At 35.3% G+C, this 6096-nt stretch overlaps 2 long non-coding RNA genes across 2 annotated transcripts; both read left to right on the top strand.

Moving 5' to 3' along the window:
* Positions 1-775: 775 nt before the first annotated feature.
* LOC119777129 lies at positions 776-2526 on the top strand. The gene is made up of 3 exons (XR_005279877.1): positions 776-916; positions 1415-1608; positions 1693-2526. It is a non-coding gene; the product is annotated as an uncharacterized LOC119777129 (long non-coding RNA).
* A 2249-nt stretch (positions 2527-4775) lies between these two features.
* LOC119777115 lies at positions 4776-5154 on the top strand. The gene is made up of 2 exons (XR_005279874.1): positions 4776-4845; positions 4936-5154. It is a non-coding gene; the product is annotated as an uncharacterized LOC119777115 (long non-coding RNA).
* The last annotated feature ends 942 nt before the right edge of the window (positions 5155-6096 follow it).

Genomic DNA, 6096 nt, shown 5'->3' with positions numbered 1-6096 from the left:
AATGCGACAGCAGAAACCCATGTCTTTCATACGTCTGTGTGTGGTGGTTCTTGAAGCACTCACTCCAGCTGCAGTCCACTCTTTGTGAATCTCCCCCACATTTTTGAATGGGTTTTGTTTCACAATCCTCTCCAGGGTGCGGTTATCTCTCTTGCTTGTACACTTTTTTCGACCACATCTTTTCCTTCCCTTCGCCTCTCTATTAATGTGCTTGGACACTGAGCTCTGTGAACAGCCAGCCTCTTTAGCGATGACCTTTTGTGTCTTGCCCTCCTTGTGCAAGGTGTCGATGGTCGTCTTTTGGACAACTGTCAAGTCAGCAGTCTTCCCCATGATTGTGTAGCCTATAGAACTAGACTGAAAGACCATTTAAAGGCTTTTGCAGGTGGTTTGAGTTAATTAGCTGATTAGAGTGTGGCACCAGGGGCCATCAATTTTGAACCTTTTCACAATATTCTAATTTTCTGATATGATGAATTTGAGATTTTCATTTGTTGTCATTTGTAATCATCAAAATTAAACAAAATAAACATCTGAAATATATGAGTTTGTATGTAATGTATGAATATAATATACAAGTTTCACTTTTTAAATGGAATTACTGAAATCAATCTACTTTTTCATGATATTCTAATTTTATGACCAGCACCTGTATATATATATATTTTTTTTTTTTTCTTTCACAAAGGGCTCTCTTTCTCTTATCTCTATAGATCTCCTTTATACAAAAATAACCAGAGTGGTTAAAATAAACTTTTATTTCCAAATAACAGGGGTTTCTCAAAAGACCAAAATGAGAACATTTAATGAAGGAGAAGAAATAATGCTTACAAGTCAATATTTTGAGATAATGGTTTGGATTAACATCAATGTTTGCTGTCCTCTCATCTTTTTGGTCATCTTTCTGTGTTTTGTGGTATGTATGAACCAATCTTGATTATTTTTGTCATTTTTATTGTTAAATATATACAAATTGTTATTCCAGTTTTATAAATAAAATACTAGTGTCAATAATTATTACTTATAATGAGTTACTTTATTGAAATGCTGTGATGTTGTAGGTTTAGTTTAGCTTGCTATTGAGAGATTGTTGGATTTACTGAGCAAGAATGAGGCTAAAAGAAAAAAAAACATCTGTAAGATGTGTTTAATTCTACGTTTTTATTCAATAGTAGAAAATAAAGTCGTTATTTGACTGCCAGTAAGCCCCAGCTGGGGATTAAAGTACATCACAGGCCTAAACTGTAACATGGTTTAAGAAAATATGAAATTAATTTCATGTGGCTCATTCTGGGGTATACCTGCTGTGTTGAAGTTGTATCTTTCAGCTGTCAGATGGAGGATGCACAAAAAAATGTCAGTATATCTATTTTTTAACACCCCTGATGTGACTCTATGCGTGTTTTTCCTGCAGGTGCGATTGGATCATATTCCAGTCACCTACTACATTAACCTCCTCATATTCAATCTGATCCAGATCATCATTCTGACATTTTGCATACATAGAACATATCCTTTTTATTATTATCGCCTGTCTGATGTGTTTTTTCTCTACTGCTACAGTGGGGTGGGCAGTGTTTGCTTCAGGATGATCTTTGCTGTTGAAAGGTACCTCGCCTTATCCAAGCTTTCGTTCGCCTCAGAGGTGCTCTATTTCTATGTTTTCTAATATCTTTGTTTCTTCTTTTTCAGGAGTCTTTTCCTCTGCAGGCCACAGTTCGATTTCATAAGAAAAATGAGAGGCTTTGTAACATTCTGTTCTTTGGCTTGGGCATTCTCGATTGTTCTTTTCCTCATCTTTTTCTTTGACGTGGCTTATACCAAAATGCTTTTCTTGATTTTTACTGCCATGTTTTTTATCTGTCTAGTTGTAACCATTATGTCACTCTGTACTCCCACCTTAGACCGAGCTGAAGAAAAGTGCAGAGTGGTTGGATCATTAGTTATTCTGCTGATTAATTACGCAGCATTAATTCCCTCTGTTATTGTTCATTTGATAGATCTACCTTTTTTGAAGATGGCCTTTACATTGATGCTGCACTGCCCTTTAATTGATTTCCTTTTGTTAGTTTTCATATCTAAAGGCCCTTTTATTCAGCTGCTGATGTGTTTGTGCTGCTGCAGGAGGAGGAACCCTGCAGAGGAGGAGAGAAGCACATCAGCTGTTAGACAGGACAGACTACTGAGCTCAGACACACTCAGGGTAGCAGAAAGACAAGGAGATCAAGTATAGATAACAAAATAAATACATAAAATCAAAGATTACAGGACTAAATGCACATGGAGACACCTTAGACATAGTCTGGGGATAATAAACAATATTTTAGTTTTGCTTCAAAAGAAGGTGACAGTAGTAAGGGTTACATTAGCAAATAATTTGAATCCCAGTTCCTACACATCATTTATAACTCCTTTTATATTTACGTACACCCTTGAAAAGTACTGCAGGTAACACCTTAAATACTTTAGCGCAGTACCATCATATTATGCTGAAAATAACAACATATTTTAAATGAGTACATCCACTTAATGAGGAACAAAAGCCCCACATTATGACACATGCTTATAATATACAGTAGAGTAGTGCCAATTCAAAATATCCCTTCTTTCCATGGCTGAACCTACAATTCCCTTTAAAACATCAATCTTTCTACTAAAATATTCTGTCATGATTTGTGGACATTAAGACCTAAAGAGAAGCGTCATCTCCTGGTCAGACCCTGTAATTCAGTGAAAGGGTGGGAAAAAAAATGCAGGCCCAGGAAAAGGCCAGTGCCTGGAAGTTGGAGGGGATTTTGCTGGGAGTTGGAGGGAAGTGGGCTGCCATTCAGCTGGTGTTTGACTGGGAAGGGCCATTCTGAATAGCTGCTACTGTACATGCAGGTTACAGTTATTGACACTCTTACATTTTTATAGAAATTAAGTCTACTTTAATGGTTGTTTTAATTAATAGGAAATAAATATTTTCCAAGTTCCACAGAGTGTAGTGGAACCCTTTGATGTTAGAACTTGATTTCCTGCTTCTGGTGGAAATTAATCTCGCTACAAAAGCCAAGGAGAAATAAATCTCTGAAACTCATTGATTATATTTGCCATAAAGATTTCAGGTTTTTTATCATGGGTTTATAAATGCAGGCATTTCTGTGGAGCGCATTAGCCTTAAAATGTTTAGAAATACTAGATGTTGTTCAGCATTTATTTTTTTGTTGTTGCTATTTTGTCGTTCAGTAGAAGAATCCAGGCCCAGGATGATAAGGGAGACTTTGTTTTGGAAATTCAGAGAAATATCAAATATTTAGAAAGATTTTAACAAGCTTTGAACCATGTAGGCTACAGCCTGTTTGTAGTTTTATTGTTCTCTTTTTATTTTAATAATGTAGACATTTACATAAAAGGTTTTCTTCAACCATCTTTGAAGAAATTTTAGTGATTGTAAGCATTTTGAAAATGTATACTCTTTTTTTTTCTTATGTTTGAGTTTCATTTTGCCAGTCTGCTTTGTAAAGTACTAGGATATATATATATATATATATATATATATATATATATATATATATATATATATATATATATATATATATATATATATATATATATATATATATATATATATATATAATTTTAATTGTTACTTTCAAGGTTTAATTGTTACTTTCAAGTTTAAGCTTTGTACAATGATTATACATGAAAACATTTCCCTACAGACAGTAATAAAGTAATTTTTTCCATCTTTCTCTTACTTCATTGTTTTATTCCTATAAGCTTTTTCATTCTAGTTTTAAAATAAAAAAGAATTTAGCTCCCAAAACTATAAAGGAAATGAAAATACATTAATCTTAACAATACAGTAATATTTTTAATAATGAAAAAGCTTTTTAAGCGAAGGTAATTTTCTTTTGTTTGTTTAAGCTCAAGGTATCAAGTAACAGTCATCTTTTGTAGATTGTTGCTTATTGATGGCCAATGACTTGCAGCCTTTTTCACTTGAATGGCAATGTGAAATTTGCTCTTGTTTCTAAGGCACAGAAGCAAACAACAGAAAAAGTCTGTTTTTTAAACAAAAAAAAAGAAAAACAATCTTCACGCTAAAACACCCAGAAAAGCAGGTCTTTGTTCATACAGGTAAATAGTGCTTATAATCTTTTAAAGTCGATATGAACAACCCATGGTGTCACACTGTAGAGAAATTGGTAACCGAAAAAAAAAAAAAAAAACGGCATGTTTTTATGATTGCTTTTTTTATTCATAATTAGTTGCCCATTTTTTTTCTTTGTGCTTTTTCCATTTAAACAGTTTTTTGGTGGAATTTGGAAAAACAGAAAAGTTTTAACCAATTTCTTATGATTATTCACAGTAATTTAATATCCAAATTGTGTTGTATGAAAACATTATAATTTTACGTCCAACAGGGTGTTCTTCATGAGGAAGAGTTATCGCCTCAGAAATCAACAAAAAATGGACCTATTTTCCAATTACCTCGCTGTGATTACTTGGATCAACATTAGAGTCTGTCTTCCTGTCACTTTCTTGCTCATCGCTTTGTGCTTCCTGGTAAGTATAAAACTGTGATGATCTTAAAACGTGTCAGACAATTTAATGGGATCATTATATTCCATAATTACTAAATGTTTTTAATTTCCTGTGAATGTGTCTGCAGGTGAGATTGGATCTTGGTCCTGTGTCCTACTACATGAATCTCCTCTTTTCGAATCTAATTCAGCTCATTATGCTGATTGGTCTTCCTCCACAAGCTGTACGTTGGTATATGTATAGACCTGCTGTGTATATCTATTCCATATTTGCCTGGGTCAGTCTTTGCTTCAGGATGATCATCGCTCTGGAGAGGTACAGACTTTTGAAATACTAAAGCACCAAGTAATTTGGGTACATGTGTTTTATTCAGTATTTAGTTTGTTTTTCTGTCTTTTGTTGCAGATGTTTCTCCATCTCCTGCCCGACGTCAAACTGCATCACACAAACCAAAGGTTTTGTGATTGTCAGCGTTTTGGTCTGGGTGTTTTGTATTGTTTTTGTCCCTCTATCCGTTTTACTTCAACAGGAATTATCCTACCTAATCCTTATGCTTCTGCCTTCCCCAGTTTTTGTTGTCTGTTTACTTTATTTTCTCAAATCACAAGCTAAAAATATTTCATTTTCAGGTAGAGAAAAATGCAAAACTGTTTTGCTTCTAGCTGTCCTGATGATTTCCTACTTTGTGGCAATCTTTTCAACAGTCCTTTTGTGTATGTTCTTTCAAGGTCCCCATCCCAATTATTTACAGAGATGCGATTTCGAGAGTACATCTCCGTATATGACCAGTTTTATTTTTGACTTCTTTCCATTTATTTTCATGTGTAAAGGTTTGATGCGTCTTTGCTGCTGCAGGACTGAAAACCCTGCTGGAAATGACGGCATCATAATGGCAGTCTGAATGACTGACTGACGGCACTGAGCAGAGAGCTCACACAGAAGCAAAGGGAGAAAATGAAGAATAAAATATCTTGTAATGGGCCTATTTCTACAATTATACCACTTATTTAAATGTAAAAAACAAAAGGTAGATTTTTCGATGCATATTCATAGTCAACAGTCTAGAGTATTTAGAAATTCAAAGAACAAAGCCATAAGATGAAAACAGGCAACAGTAAAACGGACAAAGTTTGTTTTATTTTGATTTATGATGATGTTTATAGATGTTGGAGATCGGCCTGTTTTCCAGTGTGGTCCTGTTTCTCTGACCGTGACTGAGTGGATGTGCTTTCTTCGTCCTCTGGCATGGGAGCTGCCTTGGAGCTCGTCTGCCTGGCTGTGTGTTTCCTGGACGGGGCCGCCTTTTACAGCTGCTTTTTGTATCTCTGCTTCTGTCTCCTTGAACCCCAGTCGGCCTCGGCAGATGGCCGCTCACACTGAGCCTGGTTCTGCTGGAGGTTTCTTCCTGTTAAAAGGGAGTTTTTCCTCTCCACTGTCGCTACAAGCATGCTTAGTGTGGGGGATTGTATTTGAGTCAATGAGTCAATGCAATCAACTGGTTTTCCTTAGATAGAAAACTTTGTATCAATTTGATCTGGTTGAACTGTAAAGTGCCTTGAGATGACA

This window comes from Cyprinodon tularosa, unplaced genomic scaffold, assembly GCF_016077235.1.
Source record: "Cyprinodon tularosa strain WSP-4 unplaced genomic scaffold, ASM1607723v1 ctg1214, whole genome shotgun sequence".
Classification (NCBI taxonomy): domain Eukaryota; kingdom Metazoa; phylum Chordata; class Actinopteri; order Cyprinodontiformes; family Cyprinodontidae; genus Cyprinodon; species Cyprinodon tularosa.
Note: the sequence above shows the minus strand (reverse complement) of the source record. Positions and strands in the feature narration are given on the sequence as shown.